Consider the following 10,967-nt stretch of genomic DNA (forward strand, 5'->3'; position numbering starts at 1 on the left):
TTTTATGGATTTATTAAATCTCTTTTAATTATACTCCTTAATTAATTAATAAAACCATAAGGGTGTATTTGAACTTTTCAAAACTAGGGTTTTAGAATTTAACATTCCTAATCAACTTTTAATCAACTTTTAAATTCCAAAACTTGAGGGCAATTTTTGAAACATTTCAAAACAATTTAGTTTTAATCTATCTTAAAATTTCGAATTTATGACATTTAAATTTAAAATTTTAAATATTAAAACTCTTGATTTAATAATTATCTTGAATTAGACTATTAATTTAATTATTAAATCATAAGGGATTGTCTAAATAATGAGGATAATTACCATTTAGACATTTAAGTTATCCTAATCCCTTAAATATCTATATAGATTTCGAAAATATGGATGGATAATGCAAGATCTTGAATTACCATATATAACAATTAGAGGATAATTACAAGATATGGGATAATCCAAATCCCTAAAAATTAGGACCTTATCTTGGGAAGGAGGCAAATTTCGAAAATCAAGGGATTATAACAAACCCTAGATTTCGAAATTTAAGGGTTTAAGGAAAGGATTTGAAGATCTCATTCAAACTCTTGCAAATTAGGGTTTGCAAACTCTAATCTCGAAAAACCCTAGCCTCTTAGGGTTTATTGGCAATAAACCCTAATATATCAAGTTCATACAATTGAAACCAAACCAATGGCTCTGATACCACTGATGGGTTTTGGTCATAAGACATCCTATGTGCTCATACAAACCCTAATGCTTGGATCTAGGTTTCTCTATTGTACATGCTTTGAATCCAAAACTTCAAACCCTAATACTAGCATATGGAAATCGATATTAACATATAATAAGGTTTAAGAACATACCTTGATTGTTATATAGCAATAACAATCCTAATTCTACCTTGAATTGACTTTGGAATGCTTAGAGTCACAAGTGTCACTCCTCTAATGGCTTACAAACACCAAGAGCAAATGGAGAAGGCATAAAGAGAGAGGAGAGAGGTTAGAATTCATCCTTAGGACTTCTTGGGAACAAGTACACGAATTCTATGGCCTTAGGGTCTTTATATAGGTGTAGAGATAGGGTTTCAGTCATTATCCTTATCTAGTTGCTTATCCACAAAGCAACCATAAGATAAGCCTTGAAAAACCCTTATCCTTTATCCTTTGGACGATTTCAAGGATCCTTATCTCCTTGAATTCGTTCAACCCATATTTAGGATAACCATTACCATATTTTGTAACTATCACACAATTACAATTCAGCCCCTCTAGTGTAATTAATTACACTTGATCACAAAATTAATTCCTAATTAATTATTGACCAATATTAATTAAGAAAATATGATTTCTCCTTTAATATATTATTCTTATAACATATTAATAAATCATAATAACCTCTCTCTCTATTTATTTATTTCTCCAATCAAGTTACTTTGGTGAAGGTAACCCAAAAGGACCATGCACCATCGGGTCAAGTACATAGCAAAATAGTTATGGACTTAGACACTAATCCAACAAGTTTGTGATGGGTTTTGGCCATATGAACATTCCTATGTGCACATGCAAACCCTAATGCTTGGATCTAGGTTTCTCTAATTATACATGCATTGAATCCAAGACTTCTAATGGCTAATAAGGTATAAGAACAATACAAAATCAGAGTTAGAAGTTTACCTTGAAACACTTTTTTGATCTTCTTGTTCTTGGAGCTCTAGAGTCACAAATGTCACTCCTCTAATGGCTTACAAACACCAACTAGCAAGGAGGATGATTTGAGAAAGAGGAGAGAGGACAAAAATCGGCCAGGGTTCTTCCAAAGACACAAGTGTCGATTTCCCCACCCCAAGAGGTCTATTTATACTTGTAAGGCTCCTAGGGTTTCACCCTTAAACCCTAATTGGATAACTTAAGCCCTAAGCAATCCAAATCCTTTCCATGATAAGCCTTGGATGATTTTATGGCTATCCTTAGCCCTAGAAATCGTCCACCCCTTATCCTTAAAGGATATATAGCCCAAAGTGTAACTATCAAACAATTGACAGTTTATACCCTCTTATTTAATTAATCTCTTTAAGTCACCAAATTAATTCCTAATTAATTTATGACTTATATTAATCAAATAATAATATTATTATTCCTTATATCATTCTCATAATATATTAATAATATTTATTCTCTCATAATAAATCACCCTGTCAAGTTGCTATGGTGAAGGCAACCCAAAAGGATCATGCACAATCGGGTCAAATACTTGCCCAATATAGTTGCAGCCTTAGACACTATTCCAACAGTCTCCCACTTGGATAAGTCTACTAACTATATGCACAAGTACAATCCGGTTTGCAATCATAGCTCTCAAAGACGTTGTCAAACTCTGATCTAATCGATCTTGTCCTTTAGATAAGAGATCGTACAGTCCTCTGTTAGATATCATGCTGACAATTCTATGGAATAATTAGTCTAGCATTTGGTTTCACGATCTCCGATTTATTTGACATAGAACTTAATCGAACACATCAATTCAGTTCTGACCAGGCTCGACACATAAGTCAAATCAAATCATCGAGCGGCCGAGATATTGCTTTTACCCTCTTAGGATAAAAGTTACTGATAAACTTCGACTTATATGCATTTACTTATTCATTAATCAACTATACACAACAATGCATTTTCGCATTATCAATGTACAATCAATTAACAAATAACAAACCATATATCTAGGTTTTAAGACTATATGATATTATCGTCTTGCGATCACCTTTTATATCACATTCCATAAGGTGATTCCAACAAGCGCGGGTTTGTTCCAATGCTCAAAACCAGTTCATAAGCACTCATGAACATTGCAGCAATCTTTTGCTATGTCTAATACCATTTAGACAATCTACACACCAATTCATGACAATCTTCATTCATATCTACTTCCGACATATGAACGATTGTGGACAATTTGAATAATTCGATTATTCCTAATAAACTCAATTATTCTGGAAGTCAAAACATGCAAAGTGAAACAATAGTTAAACAATTAACATAAGACAGTAACATTACTCATATATAAAACTCCTTTATTTAATCATCAAATGTTAATTACATTTATGTATTACACATTTCTAACACTATCTAATCTATGCTAATATCATCCTTCAGCCCAATACTCCTAGCATGCTGCAAGTGCTTAACCCTACTCAGTCCCTTCGTAAGCGGATATGCTGGGTTATCTTTTGATGATATCCTCTTCACTATGAGTTGTCCTTCTTCTACACGATGTCTGATGAAGTGATATTTTCTGTCGATATGCCGAGATCTACCATGATCCCTCGGTTCCTTAGTCAAGGCAACCGCTCCTTTATTATCACAGAAAATCTCCATGGGCTCCTTTATGGCAGGTACAACTCCAAGGTCACCGATGAAGTTCTTCAACCATATTGCCTCCTTCGACGCTTCGCTCGCTGCAATGTACTCTGATTCGCACGTTGAATCAGCTACGGTTTCCTGCTTGGAACTCTTCCAAGTTAATGCTCCTCCATTCAGGGTAAAGACCTAGCCCGACTGCAAACGGTAGTTGTCCCTGTTGGTCTGAAAGATGGCGTCACTATACCCTCGCACCTTCAAGTCATCACTCCCTTCGAGGACTAAAAACCATTCCTTCGTCCTCCGAAGGTACTTAAGGATATTCTTCACCGCAATCCAATAAGCTCTGCCAGGGTTCCCTTGATATCTACTAACCATGCTCAAAGCAAAGGCTACATTAGGGTGAGTACAGTTCATAGCGTACATGCTTGAGCCAACTGCGGAAGCGTATGGAACTCTGCTCATTTCAGCTATCTCAGCTTCGGTACTCGGACTTTGAGTCTTACTCAACTTGGCATTACTTTGTATTGGTAATTCTCCCTTCTTTGAGTTTTCCATACTAAAACGTTTTAGTACCTTCTCTAAGTAAGTGTTCTGACTATGTCCTATTAGTCTACCGAGCCAGGACTTAACCTCCTGTAGAGTCGAGACGTCATTTCCTATGAGTAATATGTCATCGACATATAGAACGAGGAAGCTTACTATACTCCCACTGGCTTTAACATATACACACGATTCATCTTCGCTTCGTACAAATCCAAACTCTTTGACTTTCTCATCGAAACAAAGATTCCATCTGCGAGACGCTTGCTTAAGTCCATAAATGGACTTCTCAAGCTTGCACACTCTATTCGGATGCCTCGGATCCACAAACCCCTCTGGATGAGCCATGTAAACATCCTCAGCCAACTTCCCGTTAAGGAAAGCGGTCTTGACATCCATTTGCCAAATCTCATAATCATGAAATGCAGCAATTGCTAGCATCACTCTAATAGACTTTATCTTCGCAAATGGTGAGAAGGTCTCATCATAGTCAACTCCGGGAGTTTGAGTAAAGCCCTTCGCAACCAATCGCGCCTTATACGTGTGTATGTTTCCATCCACGTCGGTCTTCTTCTTGAAGATCCATTTGCACCCAACAGTCTTACATCCGGGTACTTATCAACCAAATTCCAAACTTGGTTATCATACATGGATTGGATCTCGCTGTCCATTGCCTCTTTCCATTTCGCAGAATCCAGGCCTGCCATGGCTTCCTTATAGCTATTAGGTTCATCAAGGTTTATTAGTGTACTATCACTAATATATGTGTCCCCTTTAGTAGTAATATGAAAACCATATAACTGGGGTTGAACTCTAACTCTTCAGAACGTCTAAGAGGTAATGATATGTCAATCGGTTCAACCGGAGTTTCCTCCTCGGGTTGAGTGCCAGTGGTAAAGGTTCCTTCATCTATCGGCTCTTGAATCTCTTCAAGATCGATTTGCCTCCCACTGTCTCCTTGGCCTATGAGTTCTCGTTCTCAGAAAACTCCTCTCCTCGCAACAAAGACAACATTGTCCTTCGGTCTATAGAAGAGATATCCAAAGGATTTCTACGGGTAGCCGATGAAAATACATCGCTCACTACGAGGTTCGAGCTTGTCATGAGTATCTCGTCTTAAGAAAGCCTCGCAACCCCAAACCTTGATATGTGCTAACGAAGGAGCTTTCCCCGTCCACATCTCGTGAGGTGTTTTGGTAACCTTCTTGGTAGGGACTCGGTTAAGGATATGGGTGGCAGTCTCTAAGGCATACCCCCAAAAAGAGATAGATAGCAAAGCACGACTCATCTTAGAGCGAACCATGTCCAACAAGGTTCGATTACACCTTTCTGCCACACCATTCAACTGCGGTGTCCTAGGTGGCATCAATTGTGAAACTATTCCACACTCCTTGAGATAATCGTGGAATTCAAGACTTAGGTACTCTCCTCCTCGATCGAATCGAAGCATCTTGATTTTCTTGCTCAATTGATTCTCCACTTCAGTCTTGAACTCTTTGAACTTTTCAAAAGTTTCTGACTTTTGCTTGATTAAGTAGATATACCCATATCTACTATAGTCATTGGTAAAAGTCACGTAGAAGCGGTTTCCATCCTTCGTGGTGGATCTAAACGGTCCACACACATCGGTATGTATGAGGTCCAATAGACCCTTATCCCTTTCACACGTACTAGCAAAGGGTGACTTAGTCATCTTTCCAAGTAAACAAGACTCGCATGTGTCATCTTCCCTAAGGTCGAATGACTCCAACACTCCATCCTTTTGGAGTTGGGCTATGCATTTCTTGTTGACATGTCCAAGACGACAATGCCACAAGGATGCCTTATCCATACTATTGGAAGAATCCATGCATAAAACATCATTTCCTAAGTTATCAACAATCATAACAGTTTCATAAATTCCATTACACGGTATTGCTTCAAAATAAAAGACACCATTTAGATAAGCCAAAATAGAACCATTCTCATTATTAAAAGAAAATCTAAAACCTTGTCTAAACAAACCATGGAATGAAATGATGTTTCAAGCCATTTATGGCGAATAGCAACAATTGTTCAAATCTAAAGATAAACCATTCCTAAGCACTAGAGAATACACTCCAATCTTGGTCACAGGCGACGATCTTCTGTTCCCCATGATTAGATTTATTCTTCCATGCTCCACATCCCTATTTCTTCTTAGTCCCTGCAATTCAGAACAAATGTGGTAACCACACCCGGTATCGAGGACCCAAGAAATAGCATGAGATGAATCATTAGATTTAATTGTGTATATACCTGCGAAAGACGACTTGACCTTTCCTTCCTTCATAGCTTGTAGGTACTCTGGGTAGCTTCTCTTCCAATGCCCTATTTTGTGGCAATGGTAGCACTCTGCCTCCTTTGGGTTAGAAGTAGGCTTAGCGGGATCAACTTTTATCCCACGAGAAGAGGAACCATCTCGAGACTTTCCCTTGCGGTGGATCTTAGACGGAGCCTTCCTCTTCTTGCCTCTTCCTTGCCCAATGGCCAAAATAGGAGCAATGGGTGGATTGGGAGTAGGTGCAACGGACTTACCCTTGAGATTGTTCTCAGCAACCCTAAGGAGACCTTGGAGCTTACTTAGGGTGACCTCTTCTTTGTTCATGTGGTAGGTCATCCTAAATTGGTTGTAACACGTAGGCAATGAGTGAAGCACCATGTCGATTGCTAAGTCTTCCCCAAAGTCAACATTTAACTTTCGAAGACGATCGACATACCTTTGCATCTTTTGCAGGTGCACGGTTAGGATTCTCCATGACCCATTTTGGCGGAAATCATGTTAGTGAAAATCTCGTAACACTCTTGTCTCGCATTTTGATGGTATCTCTCCAACAAGTCTTGGTGCATTTCGTACGGATACATGTCCTCATAGGACTTTTGGAATTCGGAGTTCATAGTGGCTATCATGATGCAATGAACCTTCATTGCATCACGCTCATGAGTTTCAAAGGCGGTGATTTCAGCCGGAGTAGCGATTTCAGGATTGATCTTCTCTAGCTTCTCATCGAGGACATACTCCTTGTCCTCATAGCGAGCAATTGTGAAAATGTATCTTATCCATTCGCTAAAGTTTGTACCATCGAAAGTGACCTTTTGATAAAGGTTCATCAATGTGAACGAGCTAGAAGCAGCATTGTTCGTGTTCGACATCTACAAATAGAAAGGACAAAGATGGATTAGAATATGAATCCCTAATTATCACCCAATAAGAAAAATTAAGGCTAGGATCCAACAACAATATTTACATATTAGAAAAGGGATGCCGTAATCTAACATGCAAACAATTTGAAGGTAAGTGAATGACGATTCACTAATTCTCCACCACAAAACATAACTTTAATTCCTAAATGTATTGAGAATTCCTAGGTTTGGATGAGATTCATTGAAACTTTTCAATGGCATGTTTAAATCTTGATATGCCCCTCTCGTTTGTGACTGTGATACTAAGGATCACAAAGCGGGTGTGAATTACCATGCAAATTCACATGGTGCCTTCATTGTAACGATCACCTATTCGATGTGCCGGTAAACCACACACGCTCCATCGAACTATGATAAACAATGAATCACCCTTTGCCACCTTCGCTTAGAACCAATTAGTGTGTTGGTAAACCACACACGCTCCACTAATTTCTTAGCAAGGTGCAAAGTATAATTTCATGGGATTACATCAATTCACTTTTCCTAAAGTAACTAGGATTGGGAAATTTTTGAAAACATGTAGTTACTTTGTATTTCATATTATACTTTTAATGAGAGGATGGGGTTCCCCTATCCTACCCGTTCAGCTAACGACCCTCCACCGATCAAGCAAGCGGTGGGTGTGAGTGTACACCCATTAAGCACCATTTTATAGGCCGCAACCTTATACCCACCTTATAGACCGGCTTCGTGAATGAGGCCTACTAACGGTAAGACTAGCATTTTAGTTATACATACATATATATATATATATATATATATATATATATATATATATATATAGATCTTAATCTTGTAATATTATATTAGTATAGGGTTGAATTTTAAACTTTTAAAATTTTAGGTTTGAAATTTAAATTGTCTAAATTAAACTTTTAATCACAAAACATAAATTTCAAAACTTGAGGGCAAGTTTTAAACTATTCAAAACATAGAGGATCAAACAACAAATAACAATTAATCACATAATTATCCATATTTGATTTATTTATGATTTCTTGCTAAATAATTTACCAATTTAATCAAAATAATTAATTAATTATCACATAAGGAAATTAAATATTTTATTAATTGATAAATATATTTAATTAGATCAAGATTACAGTCATATATATCAAAAAATTGGATTAGGGTTGATCTAATATGATAAAGGCAAGTTTCCATAAGATAAATATCAAAAAATCCCGATTTTTGCTCTTCCTGACGCTCGGACTCGCTGAGTGCCCAACTGGACTCGCCGAGTCAGGCCAACTCGCCGAGTCCACCATGGGACTCGCCGAGTCCATGACTCATAATCACAAAATTCGAATTTTGCAAGAAAGAAACAAACAATCATGCATCAATTTAATAGAAACCAATCTAGGCTCTGATACCACTGATGAGTTTTTGCCATATGAACATTCCTATGTGCACATGAAAACACTAATGCTTGGATCTAGGTTTCTCTAATTAAACATGCATTGAATCCAAGACTTCTAATGGCTAATAAGGTATAAGAACAATACAAAATCAGAGTTAGAAGTTTACCTTGAAACACTTGTTTGATCTTCTTGTTCTTGGAGCTCCAGAGTCACAAATGTCACTCCTCTAATGGCTTACAAACACCAACTAGCAAGGAGGATGATTTGAGAAAGAGGAGAGAGGACAAAAATCGGCCAGGGTTCTTCCAAAGACACAAGTGTCGATTTTCCCACCCCAAGAGGTCTATTTATACTTGTAAGGCTCCTAGGGTTTCACCCTTAAACCCTAATTGGATAACTTAAGCCCTAAGCAATCCCAATCCTTTCCATGATAAGCCTTGGACGATTTTATGGCTATCCTTAGCCCTAGAAATCGTCCACCCCTTATCCTTAAAGGATATATAGCCCAAAGTCTAACTATCAAACAATTGACAGTTTATACCCTCTTATTTAATTAATATCTTTAAGTCACCAAATTAATTCCTAATTAATTTATGACTTATATTAATCGAATAATAAGATTATTATTCCTTATATTATTCTCATAATATATTAATAATATTTATTCTCTCATAATAAATCACCCTGTCAAGTTGCTATGGTGAAGGCAACCTAAAAGGATCATGCACAATCGGGTCAAATACTTGCCTAATATAGTTGCAGCCTTAGACACTATTCCAATAGTTTGGAGGGCATTTTTGTCATTTACCCTATAAAGAAACATCTAGTATGAGAGTTCTAAGTTTTTTATATATAAGGGAAAATGAATTATGAGGGTAGTGAACTATTGATTTTGTTCACATTTACTTATTTTTTCATCTATGGATGGTTGGAGCTTCTGATTGATTTCTTTATTGGAAGGATACATAAATGGAATGTGACTACTGCATTGTCGTATTGAGATGAGAGTGTATTCCACTTGATCTAGAGAAAGCTCTAGATGTAGTGAGTGCACCATGTCAATAAAATCTGCCCAATATTTGTCAAGTATACTCAATCGTCCTTTAACGGAACCAGACTGGTTGCGGCTTTCGAGATATGAGAGACTGATCCTGTATCGTAGACTTTAAAATCACTGACTGGGGCTATTGATTGTGCTTATGTATAAGAAAATGGAAAATTCAAGTTGCATCGTGAGTGTGACCAAGGGGCTGCAAGGGACTATGTTCATTACCAGTACCACCTTTTCGATAATGTGGGGGTAGATCATGATAAGATTCCCTGTGTATGTGCATGTGGAGAGTGTGATATTCAAACTCCAAAGGGTACTTCAAAAGAGTGGATCAGTGGGGTTGGCAGTGACCTAGAGTCAGGTCGAGATCCGATCTTTGAATCCTTTTGATATGATTCATTGACGTTGGTTCTCTTTTTGGCTTTGACTTTAGAAGGGGATTCCTTTCTCTTCGCAAAATGTTTTATATAACCTTCCAAGGCATCCGGTCTATTCTCTTCTAAGGCTATGTCAATCGAGATTGGTGTAGGGTGTGTTAGGATAAACACATTTGAAGCCTGAAGATAGTATTTGAGTATGGAGATTTGAAAGGAATAGCGCTTAACATGTGTTGAGATAGACATTTGATAGGTTCGAAAGCAATCTTACGAGGTACCCTATAATTTTTACTTGTTTTAAAATATTAGCATACCTCTTGGATGTCAGAGTTGATTAGAATGGCTTTGTGTCGCTCAGAATATAGTTACTGTAGGGTTAGAGCCTAGAATATTAGTGTAGCACCTGGTTTCCGGTATGTGAATTTTATTTGAGCATTGCCCTATTTTAGCCTTGGACTCGGCGAGTCATAAGGTCCGACTCGCCGAGTAGGGACGAGACTCAGGACACGTTTAAGTGGGCGACTCGGCGAGTCCATATCCTGGACTCGGCGAGTCACCGCTGCTGGATGAAACCCTAAGTTTCAAGGGTTTGCACCCTATTTAAACCCTCATTCCGCCCCAACTCATCCCCATTCACCCCCAGAACTCCCCCAACATCGTTTTCCCTTATTTCCTTGAGAGATTGAAGTGTTCTTGGTGTGTTCTTGAAGGTTTTGAGGAGAAAGAGGAGTAGATCAAGAAGAGGAGAAGGAGATCAGCCATCTTTGTGTCATTTCAACATTTTCCTTGAGGTATATCTCGTTTTTCCCCTGTTTCTATGCTTAGGATTTCATTTGGGACACTCTTGAGCAATTCTTCAAGCTTGTTTGTGCTTAATGATTCGTAATAAGTGGATTAACCTTTAGATCTAGGCAAGATTGAGCTCCAGGAGCTCAGATTTGTTAGCTTTATGGCCCCATGTGGCTTGTTCATCCTAGATCTACCCTTTTGAGGCATTTTGCACCCTAAAATCCACATTAGTGAATATCCACACGTAAAGTTGGAAACTTTACGTGTG

The sequence above is a fragment of the Lactuca saligna genome, chromosome 4 (genome assembly GCF_052625555.1).
Source record: "Lactuca saligna cultivar CGN05327 chromosome 4, ASM5262555v1, whole genome shotgun sequence".
Lineage (NCBI taxonomy): Eukaryota > Viridiplantae > Streptophyta > Magnoliopsida > Asterales > Asteraceae > Lactuca > Lactuca saligna.